This window comes from Schistocerca americana, chromosome 1 (genome assembly GCF_021461395.2).
Source record: "Schistocerca americana isolate TAMUIC-IGC-003095 chromosome 1, iqSchAmer2.1, whole genome shotgun sequence".
NCBI lineage: Eukaryota > Metazoa > Arthropoda > Insecta > Orthoptera > Acrididae > Schistocerca > Schistocerca americana.
In genome coordinates, this window is record NC_060119.1 from 726,338,254 (window position 1) to 726,363,267 (window position 25,014).

A 25,014-nucleotide genomic window follows, 5' to 3' on the forward strand; every position below is an offset into this window, starting at 1 on the left:
GGATGAGACGTAACATCTACAAGGAAATAAAATTTTTGGAACCACCGATCATTCGTTAGTTCAGGATAGTGGCACGCTTCTCAAGGCGAAATGCTTCAATATCAGTTAATAAGGAAACAAAACGGTTTAGAACGTTTCCTCTGATGTCCAGCGTACCTTGTTATACTGTGGAAGATCTGTGTACTGCTCACTCTCCACTACAACTAAAAATTCCTTAAGCTGGCGATGATTAAGGGCTGTAGCGCAGTATATGTGCGCAGCACGTGATAATATGTGGGACAGCCATATATTGAAGTGACCAAAGAGTCGCACGTGGCTCGCGACCCGCTGTTTGCCGACCACTGGCTTAGCGGGTGTGGAGTGAAGAAAACATACAGATAGTTAGGGAACACAATATGCAGCTCAATGCTATTTATGTGTTTTGTTGGCTGTGTCAAATCGAGGCCAACAATGCGCCAGAAATCAGAGACCTATGGAAGTGCCAGAGAGAAACAGCTGTTGGGAATGTGTGTGTGTTCTATCACAAAATCCGTAGAATAATTAGTGTGAACGGTAGATGCTGAGTCATTACCTCATTTGCATTCGGAGCGAATTACTTGTGTTACTGAATGTCGAAACATGGACACATCCATTCTGTTTTGGGGAAGGTTAAGTAAACGCACCTTTATTCCGGGCTAACATTGTTCACACTCTCAAAACTCTTAATTTAGGTTTTCGGCGCTTCCTTTAAATAAATTGAGACGAATACCGTTTGATTTCATAACGAAGGCTGCAGCCTACTTCCTCTGTCATCTTTCTCCATTCCAAATCTACGCTTCGTCTCTAATGACTTCGAAATTGACCAAACTCTAGCAATTCTTCAACTGAATTAGCTTTGACTTTCCACGACGTGCTGGGTCTGGATTATGGCGATGGCAACTAGACGTCTTAAAACATTTGTCACTTTGGGTCGGAGTAAAGTCTGATTGTACAGTTTACGTCTGTGAGATGCGCTGGATAGAATGAGTTACTCAGTTGCAAATAAGAACAGTGAAAGAATCAATATTAAGCATAATGTTTTTAGAAACGAAACTCCCGGCATTAAATACGTTCCTAAGTGGTGGTGACCGTGAACGCATTGCAAAGTTGTCAACGTATCACATTCTTGACAGCCTCCCTCGGCGGTTTACATATCGTTACCTGATGTGCCATACATTAAAAATCAAATTAAGATTACTTTTTCTGGAATACCATATCTGGTATTAGCCAATGCGAGATTCTGTCGAGATAAATTATATTGACATAGAGGAAAAAGTCTTCTCAAGCACAAGTTCGTCCATTGTAACACGGCACACATTATTCATTTGCGGTGTCACTACAGCTATGGTATATCCAGGAACCACCCGCACGCTCTTCTGTTGCACGGGAGAAAGCTCTGGGCCGCTTTATCAGTTCAGTGGCACGCCGTCTGCTGGACAGGTTTCAAGGGAGCTGCCCAGCCACCGGGCTGGGCGTGGCACGCGCTGCTACACGGCACCGCACCGAACACCTGCTGCCGGCTGTACGGCCAGCCGCCCGACGTCAGCACGAACCACTGACGTGGTCAATTCTGCGAAAGCGGTCCTCGTATAGCCGACGTGGCTTTGAGATATGCACATCACAATGTCTAGCGACCGCTTTACGGACAGCTTAAACATCCTGGTGGCAGGTGTGAATTTTAAAATTTTCCTAGCGAATTGAATGTTCAAACGAATTGCAGGCTTGCAGCCGGTCGTCGTTCAGTACATTCCACGATATTTCAACTGGGTGCTATTTCAACTGGGCACCTGGCAGACATGCTCAGGTGAGCCACGCAAGAGTCAAAATTAAGTTTATAGAGGGACCACACTACCGAGCCAAAGTACTCTCGCTGGTGGAACTGCGGAACTTAGCTGTCGTTTGCATTACCGCTCGCCACTGCCGTTGGCACCCACTGTCGTTTTCGATTGGAGTAAATCAAGCAGACGACTGGGTTCCACACACTGTCCAGCTGGTAGCTGCTATCACAGTTCATCAGACGTATTCTCACGGAATATTTAATAGTGGAGTTCCAAAAGGCGTTTCTGTGGTCAGAATAATTGATTTTTCATACTCCATTGAAAGTCCAGTGGAAATACAGCGTTCAACAATAACGGACATACCTGGTTGCAGAAGGCGAGTGCAGCGTTTATTTTGAATGCAGCATTGATGTTTTGCAACGAGCTTTCACGATTTGTTTCCGGGTGAGGCTGGAATTTATAAAATACCTTGTCAGTGTGGTGTGGCTTACGTAGATTAGACCACACGCACTGGGAAAGAACGCTGCGCTGAACAACAACACTGCACTCGACTTTTGGGATCAAGCAAGTCCGCTACTGCCGAACACTGCATTTCCATTGGACATTCAGTGTAGTATTAAGAACCAATTACTCTGACCAAAGCAACATCTCTTTGATCCTCCGTTATTAAATAATCCGTGGAAATACGCTTGGCGGGAAATCTGATGAGCCGTGATTAGCGATTACCAGCTCGACAATGCATAGAATCCCATCGTCTCCACGATTTGTTCTAATCGAAGACGACAAAGTGCGCCAACGGCCGTGGCGAGCGGTAATGCAGACAGCTAAGTTCCGCGGTTCCACCAGTGAAGGCGTTGCCGCCGAGTACTGTGGTTCGTCTATCAACCTGATTTTGACGCAGAATACCTGCAGCGCGCACTGTATTGCGGAAATGAGGATTACTGGCAGGTGCGCAGTTGATGTATCCTGGCACGACGACTGGCTGCAACCGCGAAATCTGTGTGAATATTAAACACAGCTATCTCTCTGGAACAGATAAGAAATTAAGCGACAGGAAGCGAAGAATTCTGAAGAGTAATATAAGTACAACTGTTATACATCTTTGTAATGTCACACAAAGGAATTCTGTTAGACTTTAGATACAGAGGTCTGTCGTAGGAGAACCCATCGAAATCAGACGTAACTTAGTAATTAAAGTCAGAGTGTCGAGTAGTGTAAGAACGTTTCATGGAGCTCGAAGATGCACTGGAACAATCTAGCATCTAGTTGGGCTGACCAGATGCACATGGAGGAAAGTACGTATCTGAGTGTATTGTGGCGACAGTGAACTCAGTAGAGGTGCTGGTGTCTGTTTGTCTTGGTTCTGACGCAAGCCATTAGTTTTAATCGATCAGTAAATAAAAACATGTGTTTCAAAAGCATGTTTACCTCTCTATGGCCTTAGTAAAGAACTGACCTTTGTTTGCAACAGAATGACAACGTTTTTTCCACAAATTCAAGACATCTGTACCGTGTATGAAGAATTGGGATAAACGTGGACTGGGTTATTCAAAGAGCCGATATGAAATCTATTGAACATTAATGGGAAGTAAATCGTTCTTATTCACAGGACTGCTGGCTCTTTATTCTATCACAACTATTTCGAGACAATTGCTCTAATTCTCAAATGCTCAACAAAATACCTTCTACAGCTAAACTTGCAATATGCCGCCATCATAATAAATTATTGAGTGTCACAACTTAGTAGTAGCCAGAGGACGCAACCAAAACATAGCTTAACGATAGCAAAAGATATATCGAACACCTACAGAAAATGTCAGTCTATTCTTTAATCTTGTCGAAACTCTACTGGCTTATTTAACAGTGATTTTAATACAGATTTCCTTCGCCATTTCTGCAAGAAATAACATCGTCCTTTAGTTTAATTCCTACTGTAAATTTTTCTACTAATTTTTCCTATGTAACTGCTTCAAAATGGCTGCTGAAACTATCTTTATAGAAAATTCTAAGGCAAAAAATCAGACTACGACATGTGTTTTCTTATAATCAATATTAGTTCTGTATAATATTAAAAACCTACTAAATCTGACTTTGGAGGGAAATTAATTGACCTCAAATTGCATATTTTAAACACAAACTGAAGAGGTGTTTAAACAGCTCATGACATTCATGGAAGCACGAATTTATTGACAATTTTCTCCTCCTATTTGATAGTTGTTTTCACCTAAGTATATAAAATAAGCCCCGAGTTCGCAAAAAAGGAGCCAGAGGATTGCTCAGGAGTAAAATTATGCTGTAGGAGAAAAGACAATTCTATCAGTCAGACAGAAACTATTTCAATGTAAATACTGTAGTTAATTACAATGCATACTGTACAATATTGAAGAAAATAATCCAGATATCAAAGTAAATGTATTACAAAAAATAGACAGCCATGTCAGGTAATAAAATACAGACAATGTTGGACATAGTACATAAGGAAACTGGTAGAACTAGACATGAACAGGAGCAGATAATTTTAAGAGTAGGTGATATTTTGGTTACAGATATTTGTAGTATTACAAATCACTTTAACTAGCATTTTACACCAACAACGGCCAAGATGGGATTATCAGGCTCAGTAAATGCTAGCCTGGAACGCCATAGACCATATTTTACAAATAACTACAGTAACATGAATAAGACAATCACTGTAGTAGAAATAAGTTGTGAGTACAAGAGAAATTTTCAAATAAAATAAAATTTTAGTGTTTGTCATAAAATTAACATGTTCATTTATAGAATGTTTGTCTGAATTTAGTCACAGCTTAAGTATATCTATGTAAGTGATCATTTATCAGATGAATGTTTTCTGATTTGGTGTAATATGTTCAATTGAAACCACTGTTTAAGAAATAGAATAAAGAAATATCACCAAATAACTGCCCAATTACACATTTACCTGGATTCTCAAAGATACTTAAGAAGTTAATCTTCAGTTGATTCTTAGTCAGGTGACTATACATAACACTACTAAAGTCATAATCTGAGTTTCTAAGGGACTGTTATATTAAGGAGGCCATTTATACATACAATGAGAATCCCATTCATACATCAAACAATAAGTTACAGACTGCTGGCATGTACTGTAGTCTATCAAAACATTTTACTGCATAAATTTCTACATCCTATTCGATAAATTAAAATAGTGTGATGCCACAGGAATTTCTGTAAAATGATTGAAGTCATATTTGTCTAATTTGATACAGTTGGTCTCAATAGAAAAGAGTCATATATTAAGCTATCAGTCCTCATTTGATTAGGAACTACTTACATCTATTGACCAATATGGTCCCATCCTGTTTTTTCTGGTGTATGTTAATAGCCTTTCAACATTTACATTGCAGTACCATTTGATATTTTGATTTGTTTGCAAATGATTGCAGTACCTAGTAAATAGATGGTACTTTTAGAAATAACTGTTAATGTAATTTTCATATATATTAATAAATATTTTCATGCCAGTTAATTGTCACTGAACTTTGAAAAACTCACTATGTTTAGTTCAGAGCCTGAATGAGGTTTCCAATTTTAAATATTCATAAAATATAAGAATAGAGAAATAGAATGGGTTGACAGTGTTAAATTATTGAGACTGAAGCTCAATTGGGGGAAGAATATAAGAGGGCTGCTGAAACTCCAGAACATATCTTTGCTTGCAACTTGAATGTCAGGCACATGATGTAAAAATAAAACGCTTGTATACTTCACTTACTTTCATTCTGTAATGTTAAATCATTTTGTGATATTTTTGGGCACCTCATTAAGCAAAACTAAAGTTTTCTTGGTCAAATATTACTTAATATGAGTTATTTGTGGTGTGAAATCAAGAAATTTAATAGAATCATATTGGAAAGAACTTAGTATATTAACTAAGGCTCCTTAGTATATTTCATTCTTAATTATTTTTCTCATAAATATTGTATCTCTTCCAAACTAGCAACCCACATCACACAAATAATACAAAGCATACAAACAGTCTTTATAAACACATATAGCAACCTTCTTTCTGTCCAGAATTAAGTTTTTTCTTCAGGAAAAATATTTTCAGTAACTTGCAATAAAAAGTTTACTACTAAGAAAATACAGTTTAAGAGGAACAAAAAATATTTATTCGTTACCTAAAGGTTCTCCTCCATTGAAAATTACTGAGTAGACCCAAACAATGTACTTGTTATTCACTGTAACTCATAACCCGAGTGCTAGGTAAAGCCTGACTTTGCCAAAGCTTCAGTGTCATAATGTACTGAAGCCTATCAGACATTTTGAAAATTATTTACTACAGCAACTTTGCGTTTGTCTTAAGTGTGTACACATCTAAATATTTGTGATATTTTTAATTGCTATGAAAAGTGTTTAACTCTTTACACATCTTTGAGGATCATTTCACTTACAGAATGTGGAAAGAACATTATCTTCTCAGTTATTTTGTAAATATGTTTCAGTGTTTTTGGTTTTCTGAAACTTCAAATTCTCAAGGATCTCTTCAGTATATGTGTGCAAAATTAAAAATTGTATTTGATCAAAGGCTTGTCAGGCCTGAGGATATATATGTATATCAAGTAAATAAACGAACTGTAGATTCCACATATAAGAAACGTACTACTTATGTGCTTTCCAAGTTCAGTTTCAAGATGTTGACATTGCAGTAGAGACTACAACGTAACAATTTATATAACTGTAATTAGTTATGTAATAATTACGAAATGTACTTTGAATCACGTAGCACCACAATGAAGGATATGAAACCAGAATGCACTTGGCTCACCGCTTTGACTTCATCTCAGAACGAATGAAAATTAATGAATTAAGAGGATACTTAAATATAGGACAAGACATAAATAACCAAAAACTTGTGAATAAATTTATTAAATATGTATAATTTGTAAAAATCTATTGCAAACTGTATTGTTTTGGTAAGATGGCCCTCCAGAAGTACTGTGGTTAATCATGTGATCGAGTTTTCGAAAAAGCGAGTAGAGCAGCATGTGTTAAAGTTCCCCAGTATTATCACTCTGCACGATTTCTGTGATTGCGTCGAACAGAACAGCAATACAAGAGTGAGGAGAAGAAATGATAGCAATGAATTAATTACTTTAATCCTGTAGTGACCTTTGTGTGGAACTTTTACAAACAAAGCAAATTATTGAAATTGTGATTACCTGATACAAGCTGTGGAATTAGTTAACATTCACAACTTTTGTATGTCGCTCTGCTTGCTTTGGTCTGCTCTGTTCATTGATTTATTTAAACAATTGCAGTAAATCCATTTCAAATTGAGTGGCCACCTTTCCATACTTGTTTCTTGCTCTTTTAACTGTAATATATTTACGAGTTGAACTCAAATCCATGCATTAGGCTACGTTATTTTATCATAGGATCCAGTACCTAATTTTATTTTTATTTATTATTCTGCATTTAAATCTGTTTTGATGAAATTGAGGTTAATCATTTTGGAATTTCTGCAACTATTACACCTAGCCACATTAATGTTTAATTGTTATTTGGGCAAAAAGGCAGCAGTGTACAACTGAACTCTAGATGCAGTCAAGCTAGAATTACTGTAGATTGTGTGCTTGACCAATCACTGCATATTGGTCTTGGTAGGACCCAAGGGAGCATGCAAATGGTTTGGTCATCTGCAAAAACAGCCCTAAGCTTTTATATCAGTTTTCCTTTTAAGGCACTTTTAGCAACCACCAATGATAACTATCCTGATGAGGTTTTCTTCAACTCATTATTCTTCAGTGGAGGATGCACAGTAATCATAACTTGGATGAAATTAACCCCCAACCCCAATTTAAGTTTGGCATGCATTACTTTGTCAATAAAAAGTGCTGCAATACACTGAACTATACCAATCTCTCTCCTTGTGCGTATTTCCTTGCTCCTATGAGCTAAAATTCAGATCTGCAATGTGATGATCTTTGTTTGCAGCTTATGCAATATTGTACTGTTTGCAAGCCTGACCAAATGGATTAATTGCTTTGTCATGAGTCTTGAGCAGCCTTTCTGGCTTCATCTCTGGTCCATAATAGCTGTATGTAGTGGCATCCATCCAGCTGTGTGATGAAGGAAAACCAAGCCATTGAACTAAGGTGTTGTGCCCTCATCATCTAAGATGTGGTCTGTGAGAAAACTTCTGGTTTAGTGCCTCTCTGTAACTCTTCAGAGTAAAAACTGCTATTTATTTCACTACCATTGCTGTCTTTCAAAATACGTGCTAGGGCTTGTTCGTTTCACCTAGGGAACCATAAGTATTTCAGTTGACCAGTTTGGTAGGTATCATTTCTTGCATTTCATAAATGCAGTCTTGCATTTTAAAATGTATACTAGATCATCGACATGAGAGTTTTGTTTGCATGGATTCACCATTTTAGTACAACTGTACACACCATTTAGAAACTCATTATCGTGAACATCAATTGGTTTCATTTTTATTGTTCCATGTAAATACAATTATAGAGCTCAATTACTTATGGGAGATTATATGATCCACAAAGATTAAAGTGCACCCACAGTAAATAAATGTATAGATAAATATATATTTATTGTAAAACTCATCTATTTGAAGGTTGTCTGGGAAACAGTTGGTTACCATCTGCAACAACTGATCTCTCATCTGTCCAACTGCTTTGTCCATTTTCGTTTTCGCTGAGCGAGGTGGCACAGTTGTTAGCTCACTGGATTAACATTTATGGGACAATGGTCAAAAGCTGCATCTGACTATCCAGATTTAGATTTTCCACAGGTTTCCTGAGTCACTCCAGACAAATGCCAGTTTCCTTCCCCATCCTAGAAACAATTCGCGTTTGTGGTCTTCAGGACATAAAATCTTACTCTTTCTTTTTCTTCTTTGCTTTCACAGGTACAGCCCAAGTGAATTTGGAGTATGGATTGACGACCAGCAAAATATATTTGAATCTTTTAGTCTAACATGAAGATTGTTTCACATCTACAAGATCTGGCTGTTAAAAGTCGTCCAAAATTTGTATTATAGCACCCCTACCTGTAAATGTCTTTCATCCTGATTTGTGAAGCTCCTGAGCCACAGTCTCCATAATTATTTGATAATACATCTTTCTCAGAAGTCTAAAATGACGAGAGTGATTTCATTTGAACGATCGGTATTCCTGGCTTGGTTGACTCCAGGGGCATTCTTAATCATTCAACTGTTATTTTGGTGTCATCGTAATACATGTGTTGCAGAAAGTGACTGTTAATTTTGTATTCTGAAAATCAATAATATCACTGCCAAGTCCACACTCCAAAGCTGGATTAATAATGCTTTCGTATTGCACAATATTTGGGGATTACTTTTCCTTCTCCAATGGCTTTCTGATATACATCAGTCACACATATTATCTGACCATACATTTCTACATGGTTCAGTCACATTAATGTGATAACCACCTACATTCGACATCAATGTGCAATAACCACCGACAAAACTAACAGTGGTGGGTATATAAAGCCTTTCAGGGCACATGAAAAGCAATGCAGTACTTGGATAATTGCAATACATCAAAGATGACATGATCGTTGGCTTTTGGGCCAAGGGTGGAGGCATGTCTGAAATGGCTAGGTTTGTGAACTATTCTTGTGCTATCATGATTGAAGTATACTGTGCATGACAAAATGGCGCTATTGGAAACCAGCGTTGAGGCAACTTTGGTGCACCACAGGTTGTAGAGGACAGGGATGAACAATGATTGTGAAGAGATGAATGGGCGGATAGGCATGCAACTGTTCAGCAACTAGCTGCCCAGATGAAGCAAGCGGCTACCAACAGGGTCTCTCAATGACAGTTCAGCAAATGTAGATGGGTAAGGGCCTCTCCAGCAGACGCATTGTTTGTGCACCCATGCTGGATATTATCACATTATAGCTACAATACCACACGTTTCCAGAAAAATCACAGGTAGGTTGCATTCGCTATCTGACATCACTCTGACAATGACATATTTACTCGGGGCAGAATTTAAACTGGATGATGTGTTGTGGCGATTTCATCAATGGATACTTAATCATATCACCCGGAAATAGAATTGCAGTTAAACCTCACACACACACACACACACACACACACACACACACACACACACACACACACACTCATTGACAATACTTACATGATGAAGATTTTTTTGGTGAAGAAAAATTCATGGTAGCAGTATTAACTCTTTGACAGCTCATTTCTAACAGAAATCGTTCTTTATTGTTGGAATATATATTAATTTTCGTATTGCAATGTAGGTAACCTCGTAAAAAAGAAATTGTGTGGTCAATACATTATAGATAAGTGGGAACCTGTTTTTGAATCATTGTGACTACAAATTTTTATGAGCATAATTTCCCTTCTCTGATAGGTATCGATCTAAGAGGAATGTGACTACTGTACAGTTATCAACTTAGAGTTTCCTTATTCAATCATTCACTTTACTACTTTCATCCACTAGTTGCATCAGTGTATACCATTTTTCATATTTTTAGGTTTTGTAGCTACACCAGTATCTGAAAGTTTACAAAACTGATAGTCATTTAATATTAGGAAAGGCAGGCAAATTTTCTTTGGTCGACTGTGACTAAATTTATGCATATTATGTGCATGTCCGTGTGGGGGAGGGGGGGGGTGGATTTTTCTTTTTAGGTGACAGAAAGTTCTGTACATATACGGAAAAGCCTTGATGCTAAAAATAGCAGGGGAAGTAAGTCAGACAACTATTTTTGTGCTCTAGAAACAGTTTACCCTAAGTGCTTTCCTGTGTTGCAGCTTTAGTGTGAACTAGAAACAGAATAGGGGAAATAGGTCAGAGCATTGGAAATAGAGTGCATTTCCATGTTGGAATACTAATAGCATCACCGGAAATAGCTATCACAAAAGTTACATCACATTCCTCTAGCACAGAAGATTGCTGTCCAGTTCTAAAATTGAAGCATGGTTAAGGCTTTAGAAACGCTTTGGAAAGTGATGCCTAAGAGCACTTATGAGGGACACGGACCAGCAGTCAGAGAAAAAGTGGCCAATCAATATCTACGACGTCAACGCAGTAATCGTCCATGTGCTGCAAAACCGATACAGATTGAATAGAAAACACCGCTGATGTCACATGACCAAGTGCTACAGTGATGGTAGCCTGCAGCAACTTGCTTCGACAGTTGGTGTCACTTGTGCTTCCACTGTGGTAGTGTGCAGTCAGATGTCCCAGCACAGTCATCGGCTGGAGGCTGCCCAGTGTAGTGCGACCATAGACATCACGAGCTCTGCAACCAGAATGGCATGGTGGCAGATCAGTGTGAACAACATTTTCAAGTAAATAAATGTTTCTATCCTATACCAATTCACACAGTGACAATGGTAAATGTGTTAAATGCAGTAGGTAGCATAAGTGGGCTTCCCTTGTAACACTTATATCGATTAGAAGTAGGTCTATATTATGTAACTGTGTATCTGCAATTATGGAGTGTGTATTCTTTGTTATTCAAAGTCCTTGATTTGTGACAGGAAAATTACAATTTTGTAATGTATACATGAAAAAAGTAAAGGATTTGTTTAAATGATAAATTATTATAATATGTCTATGTTCATGAAAGGAAAACGTTTATTGAAAACTGGTTCATCCTTAGGGCACTTGTATTTGTAATACATAAAAGATGTAGGGAAGTCCCTCTGCAACGGAAGTGGCATGGCGCGATGTAAAAGGTGGTTCTGGCGGTCGAACTGAGTGGCTCCTTCGTATGAACGGTAAGCAGTATGTGGCTAGCTGTAGCACGTGGACGAGTTAATTTGCGTGTGAGTTAACTAATAATCACAAAACACTTCCATGGTACTAACAGAAGCAACTGGATTTGCACCGGATGTGGATAGGCTATTGTTTGGTATTCTTGGCAAAAAGGATTGGCTCTAACATGGTGAAAATCCGACGCCAAGAACAGTTTACAGAGCATTCGAACATCAAGAGCCATGAGTACAGTTAGCCGCCATGTCGCTTGCCACCAGTCTTCGCCACTGCTTCACTAACTTCATACATTCAGTAATGTGTATGGGCATGGACCTGTCAATTTGTGTGTGTGTTGACTAATAATCACAAAAACAAATTTGTGTCCAGAAACATATTTTCTATCCTGATCACGAACCTATACAGGGTCCTCACCGAAATGCTACTAAAACCGAGTATCCTGATTTAAATGAAAAATTCTTGCATTCAAATGTTTTGAAGTAATTTTTTGCCTAATGCAAAAGGAGTAATAAAAGTTAAATTTAAAGCGACACAAGTGAAGTTAGATAGGATTTTGCTAAAGTGTCCTTAGTTTATTACGAAGTATAGTTTTCTAGGAATACAGAGCAAGATTTTGTAAATATTATTGTCTAAAATACCTGCTTCACAGATGATGAAGAGGCAAATAAGTTGAGTTCATGTTCAAAAATAGTGTGGTTTTGATTTCTATCATGAATAGTTCACTTTTTTAAGTTAATTAAGCCCAGTGTTGTGTTTTATTGTCTTACAGAGTAAACTATGAACTACTTCAAGTGAAATGATTGATTAGCTTTCTGAAATAATCTTCTCTACAGTAATAATCAGAGAGTATTGATTAGTGAAACTATACTAGTTTATGGGTCCTCATTATATTCTCCACTTATTAAGAAAAAAATTGAACTGTTATTGTTGCCTAGGAAAACTGTTATGTGTAAAGGAGTATAAAGAATGTATGTATGATATTATTAATCTTTATTGGTTCTTTTCCATGTCAGCTAAGATAAAAGCCCATGTCCTAATTTAGTTCTGCACTTCATGCAGTAACATTTCAGTATTTGACTAAGTAATGATCTTGAGTGTAGCTGTCATTAATATGAGCTTGGTCCAAACCCCTATAATTCACTGGTGCGTGCGTTATTGGTAACTGCTGTACACACAATTCAGAGTGCACAGTGTCATTTTGTATCCTGTTTGCTATTCAAAGGGAAATCTCAACGAAAGTAACTTCGATAGCCAATATTCAGTTTTCTTAAACGTATATTTCCAAATTAATGTGCCCAATTTGGCTGGTGACCGTTTATTCTTTTGCATTCATTTATGATTTTATCGCTTTCATTAACTCCCAAGGTTAAAGTACGTTTGGCTTTTTCTGTTAATTTCACCAAATTCAAAATTGTAGTGCGATATCTTTGTCCATAAGACACACACGTGTTCAATCTTAAAAATCCTCTCAGAGGATATCATAATAGCTTGTTTCACGGCAAATTCGTGTTATACCCTCCATTTTAAATTTAGGGACACTGTGATGGGGGAAACTGTTTAGATGGTGGGATTTTTTGAATTTCCCACCATTTCAAGCTTACGATAACCAGGCCTGAGGTTTTTTTATAATTTTTCGCAATGTAAACTTCTGCCATCTTGGTTTTTGAATTTCTCGCCATTATATACAGGTTGTACATAAAGTCCAGGAACACTTTCTGCCATTTATTGCACAAGAAACAAACATTGTACAGATATCATACATATGTCACTTTGAAGAGAAGTTCTGAAAGTTTTTCTTCATGTATACCATCACAACGTAGTTTGGTAATTTGCCGATAGTCATCGCTAGTCGCAAACATGGCGGTTTCAGGTGCGGAGTTCGACAAAAACAAGTGTGTGTTTAAAACCAAGTACGGTAAGTATGGCACAACAAATTCGTTATGACGGGTTGCTTGTGCCTGGCAAAGAGAAGCGGACGTCCCAGTGTGAGTGAAGTGAATTTGGAGAGCATACGAGAGACATTTATAAGGAGACCAAAGCAATTGCTGCATCGTGCATCCTGTGAACTCGAAATGGCTCCAATGACAGTGTGGAAAGTCCTTCAAAAATGTCTCTAAGCACTATGGGACTTAACATCTGAGGTCATCAGTCCCCTAGACTTAGAACTACTTAAACCTAACTAACCTAAGGATGTGAGCAGTCCCAGTGGACATTATTGCTGGTACAGTCTCCACAGTAACATTGTAACGGAACTGTCTTATATTTACTAGTTCATAGTATGTCATAGAGAACTTATTTACGCTTATTTCAATGTGGCTGATTTTGAGAGAGAGATGTGATCAGATGATTATATAAGATATTTGTAATTAACGACTAAACATTTTATGGCATTATTATAAATCTATGTATTTGAAACAATAATAGCTGAGGAAGGAATATTTTTTTAAGGAAAGCAATGAGAGCAATTGACAATAGGCTGACCCAGCACACAGTGTCACTCTAGGGTTAGCATATGGCCTTGACTTTTCCGTTTTTGGCACGTCTTTTCTTTGTTATGGGGAGTGCAACAGACAGGAAGGACTGAAGAGAGTAGCCATCTAGCAGTGGTTGAGTAAGGTTCACGCAACAGTGTGATTTATGAGATTTTGACATTTTGTGCTATTATTGGCGCAGTTTATGGAGAAGGCCAATAATATTAGCTCTTTTGCAGTAATAAATAGTCTAATGTAAACTGTGGCCGTGGATGCAAGATATTTCTCAGATTAATTATGGCGCTGCAAGAATTACAACATCGTTACTTCAAGAATGCTTCCAAAAGGTAGATAGTAAGGCGTGTTTGGCCTGTTTCAATAACATGAGGCATGAAGATACCTTGAAAGCATTTTTGCACCCTCTTCTCAACTGCAGTTCATCCGAAAAGGCAAGCTAACGACAGTTTAATTCGTAATTAGATATGTAACAGGAGAGACAGACCTGTAATAATCGTGTTTTTGGGAAGAACACAGTAATAATTAACTCTTAAAAATGTTAGTCTTTTTTCAAGTACTTTTATTTACTTTGCTTAAATTCTATCTTAAAATATTCTTTGTTAATTGGAAAATAACTTACAATCAACAAAAATTGTGTGATTCATTTACCTAAGTAAAGACATGCAAATTTGATGGGTCACGCAGTAATGATACTGAAATAATTTTCTTAGTTTTTCAAGACTAAAGTAAATTCGACGTAATAATAATTACTAACTTCATTTTTGGTTGAAAGTTTTGTAAAGTGATTGTTGAAAGTATAGACGTTAAATCTCTTGTTTAAGTCTTGTACTAAAAACTAAAACTGGATTTATTTAAAGCTAAATTCATCAATTGTTTCCACTTCCATGAACAGAACTTATTTTCAGAATTTGTCGTTTAGGACTGGCACTGAATTTAGAAGGCAGAAATATTTATTTTCAGAAGGAAAGTACTTAAGGTGAGTTTGTGTTGGTTTCTAGCTCAGTTGTAAATACCGGCACTGTGCTTTAGTCGGAAAATCACATTATCAAAACGATAATTAAAGATAACAGTAAAGTGAAGCGTTATATGTTGTTTCTAGAGAGAACTACCACCAACATTTCCACTAAATGTTCGGGAATAATTACGAAAAGCTTAACAGTAATGAAACAAGGTTCACGCGGTTAACTTATATGAGCGAGTCCAGTTCAAGTTAAAGCAGTTCTCGAGTGTATATTTAATTAATCATTGCGAGTCCGTAGTTAGAAGGTGTGGCAACCACTCAAGATGCCAGCACGGTTACGTAGTTCAGTAGACGAGACCAGCAACTCGCAATAAGAAACGATAAAAGTACACTGTATTCGGTAATAAAGGTGAGTTGTTATTAAGTCTGCCGCGGAGTCTTGCGTATGTATTCCATGTTAGGTTCGTGCTGCGGCATACGTCGATTTTTTATGTTAAATTGGGTTACGTGTAATGTTGTGGCTAAATTAACGAGTCAAGTTAGTAGGGATTGACAAAGTAACTCTAAATGAACTGTGATGGTATCGAAAACGGTTTAAGTCAATTGCGTGACGCCTCACTATTTGTTACTCGGTGCATACTATCCTCACTCTAGGACGTGAATCTGTCATCACAGTCCAACGGTTGCCTCATATACTGAAGGCAATTTGTAGAAAATACATTTAACCTATTATTATAAATTGTTTGTACATCTTTCTCATTCGAAAGGCGCGCATCGCCCAGTCTATAGCTGACGTCTCCCCCATAACATTGGCACAATCGAAAAATTTTATGTGCGGTATTTTCCAAGCTTTCTGTACAACTGAAATGTTTCTTTCTAAATAATTAGAAGAATATGCACCAAACGTTTAATTAAGGCTAAAATGCATTAAGAATAAATTTTCTCTGTGTACATAAATCTGAAAAGTAAGGAGAAAAGGTCGTGATTTAATATAGGGGATGTACTTTTGCGCTGTTCCGATAAAGAATATTCCAGAGAAATGTTTATACATCGAAACTTTACGCTCTGTAAAGCAAGTTGAAGGCAGTCGCTACAATTTGTTTTGGACTATATAAAAGCAGGAGCTGCGAGCTCTCTCTCTCTCTCTCTCGTTTGTTTTCGATGGACGTTTCATAACATATAAGTGTCACTCTCGTGTCTGTAACTTGCGGTTAAATAATTACGACAATTTAATTGTAATAACCGTGTCTGAATCAAGAAACCTACATTCCTCTTCCTTTAATGTCACTTCTCAATTTATTATGATGTATTTTAGAACTTTTTCAGGCTGCAGGGAAGGAGAATTACCGTCGAATTGTTTGGTGGCCACAACTGAACGCTACAAGTGTTCAATCGGCATTTACTTTATCAAACTTTTATTTCAGCGTCCCTGGGATCCCTTTTAAGGATATTTTCTATCAGTATCCGGACAATGTAATTACCCAAACTGCGTAATTTTGAGATCGATAACTGGCCTCTAAGCAATGCCTTCGGTCAACATTCTTGTCGGTCTGATGGGAATCTGGTGCTAGATGGTGGAATACGATTTCATCATTAAAAAGTAAAAATTTTCTTAGTACCTTCTAGCATTTCAGGAGCTTTGCCACAAGCAGAAGTGATTAAAAAAGTTTTATAATACTCCTTTTTCTAGTATCAACAATTATTATTTTCGATTATTCCGTTTTAAGAGAGCGATTGAACTTGAGTAGTCATGATTTCTTCTTCTTTCTTCGTTCTTCCCAAATTCTCTTTATACGTTCTCTGTGTTCTCACTTGCGTTCTTCCGACCATCTTTTTCCCGTTCTGTTCTCCGTGTGTTCTTGTTTAAATGGGTGTTTCTTTATGATGTTTCTAAACTGTTCTCTATTGTTTATGTTGTCTTGTGTGATTCCCAGTTCTTTAATGTCTTGTTCTGTTTCAGTGATCCACTTTGTCTTGTTTTTGCTCTTGTTTACTACCTCAAAGATTTGCCTTGTGATCCTGCTTTTATTCATCCTGCTGATATGCCCATAAAATTCCATCCTTCTCTTTCTAATGGTGTCTGTTATTGTTATTATGTTTTTTTTAAATCTCTCTAGTTGGCCTCTTCATCCATATTCCTTCCCGAAACATTGGTCCATATATTTTCCTCAGAATTCTTCTTTCCCGCTTTTCAATCTCTCTGATCTTCGTATGACCATGAATCACTGTATTTTCTGCAGCATAAAGTGCTTCTGGTAGGTCTACTGTGTTGTAATGCCTTAGTTTAGCATTGACAGAAATAGATTTCTTATTATAGTGATTCCAAGTGAGCTTATACGGTTTTTGTAATCTGGAGATTCTGTCTTTATTGGCTATTGAGTTCAGTCGTGGTGGTTGGATTATCTTTCCCAGATATCTGAAGTGGGCAACTTGTGCCACTTTCCCGCACTGGGTAGTAATGGGGAGATTATCTACAGGCTTATTTTCCGTATACTGTATTTTCTCATAGGAGATCTGTAACCCAGTTTTCTGGGAGATTTCGTATAGTTTTTCCGACGCAAGTTTGGATTCCTCTCTATTGTTCGTTAGGATGGCAAGATCGTCCGCGAAAGCCAGACACTTCACCCTGATTCTCTGCTCTTTGTTAATACCAAGATGAATTCCTTTTATTTCCTTTTCCCATGTCCTCACAATTTTTTTCCAAAACCATGTTAAATAGAAGGAGGGACATTCCATCCCCTTGGCGAACACCAGTATGGATATAAAATGCTTCTGATGTTTCTCCCATGAATTTAACTTTGGAGGTTGTAACTGTTAATGCCTTTAGAATAATTGACCTTGTTTTTCTGTCAATCCTGAACTCCTCTAAAGTGTGGAAAAATGTTTGTCTATCTATTGACTCGTAAGCCTTTTTAAAGTCGACAAAAGTTACCACAGTATTGCTACATATTCTCATTTGCAAAATTGTTTTTATGCTCCATATCTGTTCGATGCAAGATCGACCTTTGCGAAACCCTACCTGATACTCCCTATTAAAAGGTCTGTTTGTTCTTCTAGTCTGTCTAACAGGGCCTTTGAAAAATTTTTGTATATTACAGGGAGCAGTGAAATTCCCCTGCAATTATTTGGATCGGTTTTTGTTCTTTTTTTGTGGAGAGGGTGAATTAATGCACATTTCCACTCTGCAGGTTTTTGTTGGGATTCCCCAATATTTGATAAAATTCTGTGGGTTCCTTTTGTGAGATTATTGTCATTTAATTGTCATACTTCTGCTATGATTCCATCTTCCAATGGAGACTTGTTGTTCTTCAAAGAATTGATTATTTCCTTTACTTCTTTAAGTGATGGTGGATTTGAAACGGGATTGGATGTGGGTTTTTCGAAATCTAGTTGTTCTGTCGGAGGCTCGCAGTTGAGAAGTGACTGAAAATATTTAGCTAAAATTTGACAATTCTTTTTAGGGTTGGTTTCCAGTGATCCATCGGGCCGGCGAAAGCACATATTAGGTGGTTGATACACTCTTAGGTTTTCTGTGAAAATTTTGTAAAAATTGCTGGTGTTGTTCTTGATAAACTCTTGTTCAATTTCTTTAAGCCGGCTTATATCATATCTACGTTTTTCTCTTCGTATTACCTTGGATGAACTCTTCTATATTCTCAAAAATTCCTGCCATTTTTCTTTAGTTTTGTTGCTACTGAAAGTTTTCCAAGCTTGTATTCTTTCTTCTATTGTTTGATCACATGAACTGTTCCACCATATGTGTTTTCTCTTTCTTTGGGGTTTGCCAAATTTCATAGTGTTTTTCAGTACTTCTGCAAGTTCCTTCCAGTTCGTTGCGTTTGATTGCCCAATTTCCTGGAGAATTTCCCTCTTGTTAAGTTTAAGGTATTCTGGATCTATTCTGTTTTGTTCATTGGTGGTTTCTTTCTGTTAGGTTGAAATCTAATCTTTATTTGCAGCAGATGGTGGTCTGACTAAAAAAATTCCTTTGTTGTTCGTATGTTGAGTATTTCTTTGGTATTCTTACTAGATAAGGCAACATAGTCTATCTGAAATTCACCCAAAGTTGAACTTGGTGATTTCCAAGTTGTAAGTTTGTTTGTTTACAGGTTTAAGGAATTGTGTAGACATGATTTTAAGATCAAAATTTTCGCAGAAATTTATCAGTCTCTAGCCGTTTTTATTTCTTCTCTTGCGAGCTGTATGAATTCCCGTTGTTTTACTCAATTTTTTCTCTTTGCCGAGTTGTCCTTTAAAATCTGCTAACATAATTTTTGTGTGATGAGAAGGGATTTTATTTGAGGTTTCCTCCAGCAGTTCCAAGAATCAGTAATATTATACAACGTTGTTTCCTGTTGATACTAGATAAAGTTGGTCTATAGGCACATCCGACTTCTTCGTTTGCCTCAGATTATCTCACATTCTGATTCCTTACTTGTGCAATTGTGTCTGATGGTCGATAGTTCAATGAAACTATAATTGTTATCACATCCGTGATTATTGTTAGTGACCAAATCATATCAGATGCAGACTCATTTCCCGTCTTTACTGCTAACTCGCGAAGTCCATTTTACAGCCAGTTCTATAATTGCAGGGAGATAAGCTCTTGCGGTGGGATAATATACATGAACATACTCCAAGCAATACCAAACACACTTGCCACCATACTACACTGACCAACACGGTCTCCATACCCATCCTCCATTGAGTTTGTGTGCGACGCGATGGTCCAGTCCGACCTTATCAGCAACGTCCTTTGACCAGCTACACTGTGCAGTCACATTAATGTAAACACCTGTCAAATGCCTGCATAACCACCTTTAGCAGCCCTAAACGCGCAGGAAGAGAGTCAGTGAGTTTTTGGAAGGTGCTGACAGGGTTGCGGAGCCATGCCGACTCCAGCTCTGTGGCCAGCTGCGCTAAGTTTCTCGGCTGAGGAACAATAGCGGGAGCAGCACTATAGAGGTAGTCCCAGAGATTCTCAGCTGGGCTTCAGTCCGAGGAGTCTGGTGCTCTTCGAACCACGCACACACACTAAAAGCCATGTGGTACTTTGGTTTGTCCTGCTGGTAGGTGCCATTGTGCTGCGGAAAAGCAAACTGCTTCTAGGGATGAACATGGTCCTCAAGTATAGATTCAAATTTGTGCTGATCCGTTGCGCCACCAAGAATGAGGCGATCGCAAAGGGAACGCCACGAAAACATTACCCCGACCATAACTGCTGGAGGATGTTTGCTTTCAGATGTTTCACGCCACACGCGCCGTCGGGCATCTGTCCGATGGAGTATAAAACTTGAGTCATCTGAAAAGGCCACCTGTCGCCACTCAGTGGACGTCCAGTTTTGGTATTGGCGTACAAATTCCAGCCTTCGTCGCTGTTAAAATGTTGTCAGCATGTGGGCACGAACCAGGTGCCTGCTGCGAAGGGTCTTACGCACAACTTTTGCCGAACGGTCGTCGTGGAGGCACTGCTGGCAGTCCTTTGGTTCATCTGGGCGGTTTATTGCTCAGTAGTTGTATGTCCATACACCTATACACATATCTGCAGCTGACGGTCACTCCTGTCGTCTACGGCCCAAGAAAATTGTTCAAATGGCTCGGAGCACTATGAGACTTAACTGCTGAGGTCCAAACATAAGGACATCACAAATATCCATGCCCGAGGCAGGATTCGAACCTGCGATCGTAGCGGTCGAGCGGTTCCAGACTGAAGCGCCCAGAACCGCTCGGCCACACTGGCCGGCGTGTACGGCCCGTGGCACACCACTGCTGCCTCGGCGTCGGTTTTGGATACCGCCATTTTGCCTTTCACGGTACACTTTAAACCATGGCGAAGTGACAGCAGTTAACAAACTTTGCGGTTTCTAAGAAGTGCTTCCATCCCTGGGCTGAAAGCCAATGACCACTCCACTTTTGAGTTCAAATAAATGCTTCAGTCTCCACGAAACGACAACGACTACACTGTTTGCCGCTTCCCCCCCCCCCCCCCCCCCCCCACAAGCCCCCTCCCCCCCACCCCCCTCCCGCAACATGTTTCGTATAGCCTCCACTGCTCGTGCTGCTACCTGTCGTCTGTAAAAAGAAATACAGTAGAAGAAGAATGGATAGCTTTGAGGGATGAAATAGTGAAGGCAGCTGAGGATCAAACAGGTAAAATGACGACGGCTAGTAGAAACCCTTGGGTAACAGAAGAAATATTGAATTTAATTGATTAAAGGAAAAAATATAAAAATGCAGTAAATGAAGCAGGCGAAAAGGGATACAAACGTCTCAAAAATGAGATCGACAGGAAGTGCAAAATGGCTAAGCAGGGATGGCTAAAGGACAAACGTAAGAATGTAGAGGCTTATCTCACTGGGGGTAAGATAGATACTGCCTACAGGAAAATTAAAGAGACCTTTGGAGAAAGGGGAACCACTTGCATGAATATCAAGAGCTCTGATGGAAACCCAGTTCTAAGCAAAGAAGGAGTATATAGAGGGTCTATAGAAGGGCGATGTACTTGAGGACAATATTATGGAAATGGAAGAGGATGTAGATGAAGATGAAATGGGGGATACGATACTGCGTGAAGAGTTTGACAGAGCACTGAAAGACCTGAGTCGAAACAAAGCCCCCGGAGTAGACAACATTCCATTAGAACTACTGACAGCCTTGGGAGAGCCGGTCCTGACAAAACTCTACCATCTGGTGAGCAAGATGTGGAGGGTAAAAGTCGTAGAGGGAGACCAAGAGATGAATACACTAAGCAGATTCATACACTAAGCAGAGTCAGAAGGATGTAGGCTGCAGTAGGTACTGGGAGATGAAGAAGCTTGCACAGGATAGAGTAGCATGGAGAGCTGCATCAAACCAGTCTCAGGACTGAAGACCACAACACTGGAATGTGTAAAATGTTAGACAGAAATAAGGTGTAACAATAATATGTTCTGAGGCCTACAATCAGGTATGTTCCTGAAAACGACGCAACGTTTCGATGAGTGTCACTCTGTCCTCTTTGCCGGCTGATGATGTGAGTGAAAGACGATTTCGCGCCGTGGAACACTGTTTCCCAAAAAGTGACGTCCAGTACTTTTACGATCGCGTCTACGCCCATTTACTGCGTTGCATTGTATGTGGAGGAGGCGATACAAGATGTTTTCCAAGACAATCTGTCCATACACTATGTGACCATAAGTATCCGGACACCCCCCTAAAACATAATTTTTCATATTAGGTGCAGTGTGCTGCCACCTACTGTCAGCGACCTAAGTAGTCATTAGACATCGTGAGAGCGCAGAATGGGGTGCTCCGCGGAACTCACGGACGTCGTACATGGTCGGGTGATTGAGTGTCACTTGTGTCATACGTCTGTACGCGAGATTTCCACACTCCTAAACATCCGTAGGTCCACTGTTTCCAATGTGATAGTAAAGTGGAAACGTGAAGGGACACGTACAACAAAGAAGCGTACAGGCTGACCTCATCTGTTGACTGACAGACACCGCTGACGAAGAAGGTCGTAATGTATAATAGGCAGACATCTATCCAGACCATCACATAGGAACTCCAAACTGCATCAGGACCCACTGCAAGTACTGTGACAGTTAGGTGGGAGGTGAAAAAACTTGGGTTTCATAGTTGAGTGGCTGCTCATAAGCCACACATCACGCCGGTAAATGCCAAACAACGCCTCACTTGGGGTATGGAGCGTAAACATTGGATGATTGAACAGTAGAAAAATGTTCTGTGGAGTGACGAATCGCGGCACACAATGTGGCGATCCGATGGCATGGGGTGGGTATGGCGAATACCCGGTGAACTTCATCTGCCACCATGTGTAGTATCAACAGTAAAATTCGGAGGCGGTGGTGTTATGGTGTGGTGGTGTTTTTCATGGAGAGGGCTTGCGCCCCTTGTTGTTTTGTGTGGCATTATCACAGCACAGGCCTACACTGATATTTTAAGCACCTTCTGGCATCCCACTGTTAAAGAGCAATTTGGGGATGGCGACTGCATCTTTCAACACGATCGAGCACCTGTTTATAATGCACGGCCTGAGGCGGAGTGGTTACACGACAATAACATCCCTGTAATGGACTGGCCTGCACAGAGTCCTGACCTGAATCCTACAGAACACCTTTGGGTTGTTTTGGAAGGCCGACTTCGTTCCATGCCTCACCGACCCACATCGTTACCTCTCCTCAGGGCAACACTCCGTGAAGAAAGGGCTATCATTCGCCAAGAAACCTTCCGTCACCTGATTGAACGGATGTCTGCGAGAGTGGAAGCAGTCATCAAGGCTAAGGGTGCGCCAACACCATATTGAATTCCACCACTATCGATGGAGGGCGCCACGAACTTGCAAGTCATTTTCAGCCAGGTATCCGGATTCCTTTGGTCACATAGTGTAGGTGGATGGCCCTCTGTTTAAGATGGTATATATCGTATATGCTTAATAACCTGTATAACGAGCGAATGAAACTTCACTCATATGCGACTGGTGTTTTACTGCGCTAATTTTTGCTGACACTGTATACTACCAATTTAGTTTTTGTTGTGCAGTAGCTGCGGGTCACTTGATGCCCTAACGATGAACCAGAGTTTCTGGTACGCTGAGAGTTTTTGGTAAACAATTACGTTTGTCTCCCTTACGTGCATGAATGTGGAACAATTCAAATGGTTCAAATGGCTCTGAGCGCTATGGGACTCAACATCTTAGGTCATAAGTGCCCTAGAACTTAGAACTACTTAAACCTAACTAACCTAAGGACATCACACACACCCATGCCCGAGGCAGGATTCGAACCTGCGACCGTAGCAGTCCCGCGGTTCCGGACTGCAGCGCCTGAACCGCTAGACCACCGCGACCGGCGTGGAACAATTAACAGCTCTCGTGATTCATCCTTTTTCTTCTCGAAAACTGTTCCCGCTGCCAAACTCTCTATTCCTAATAGGATTTTTCCTGAAATCTGCTTTATTCGTTTACCCACCTTCTTTGCTGTTTCACTATTCCCCTTCTCCTCATGCTCCTCAGCCAGATACAGCGTTGATATATTTGTGAACGTCTAATTCATCCATTCTGTAATGGGCTAGCGCAGCCACTGTTCCACACGTCTCATCAAGAACCTTGATCAGTGTTGGACTGCTACCTTGCTCAGACAAGTTCGAGGTAATTAATGACCGCTACGTGAGTCTGTGATTCAGTGTCCTTCAGGCCACACGTGTCGATCCGACAGCTTGCTTGTAAACTGAAATTCCATGGCAGTCATAGGTACAGCCTAATACAAATCAAGCGTGTTCCGGCAGTAGTAAAGAACAAGATGCGCTTGCTCCTTACCATTAAATATGTGATTTCCCTTATCTTGCTGATGTACTGTATATTTAGATTTTCAATAATACTCTTTTTATTCTGCTTAACAAATATAGAACTATTTTTTAATTAAATCGTCTATGTAGCTTAATATGTTCGTTAATAATGACTTTTCAGTTACTACTGCCAACATCAGAGTAAATCTGAAAACTTGTAAAACAACATTCAGGGCCAGTTTCAATAAAAAAAAACTTTCCTTGAGCGGCGTGTCAACTAAAATTTGAACACAAAAGCCACACAGCAAACAAACTAACGAGGAAGTAAACGAAAACTATGGCAAGACTGAGAAAGGAAAGAAGCGACAAATTGAATTGTAAATGGGTGAATGAGATACGCTGATGAGTTAAGTCAAGTTGGAAATACTCTACGATGCGCCGCACGATTTTTTATAAGCAGTCTCAATAGTAGAATGACTGCATTTACTCAGTATCCCACCAATGAACCAAATCTGCCACCTGCTTCACATGCGACTGGGCCTAAGTGAACATCCCATTTCCATGTCATAAGTGGTATTTGCATGAGTTGAGTTATTCCTGTTGTGACAAACTGACATTGTACTCATAAGACACTAGGCTTTTTCGTCTTGTGAAATGCAAAATTTTCCATTTCTGAACATTTAAAGCAAGTTGCCAATTGT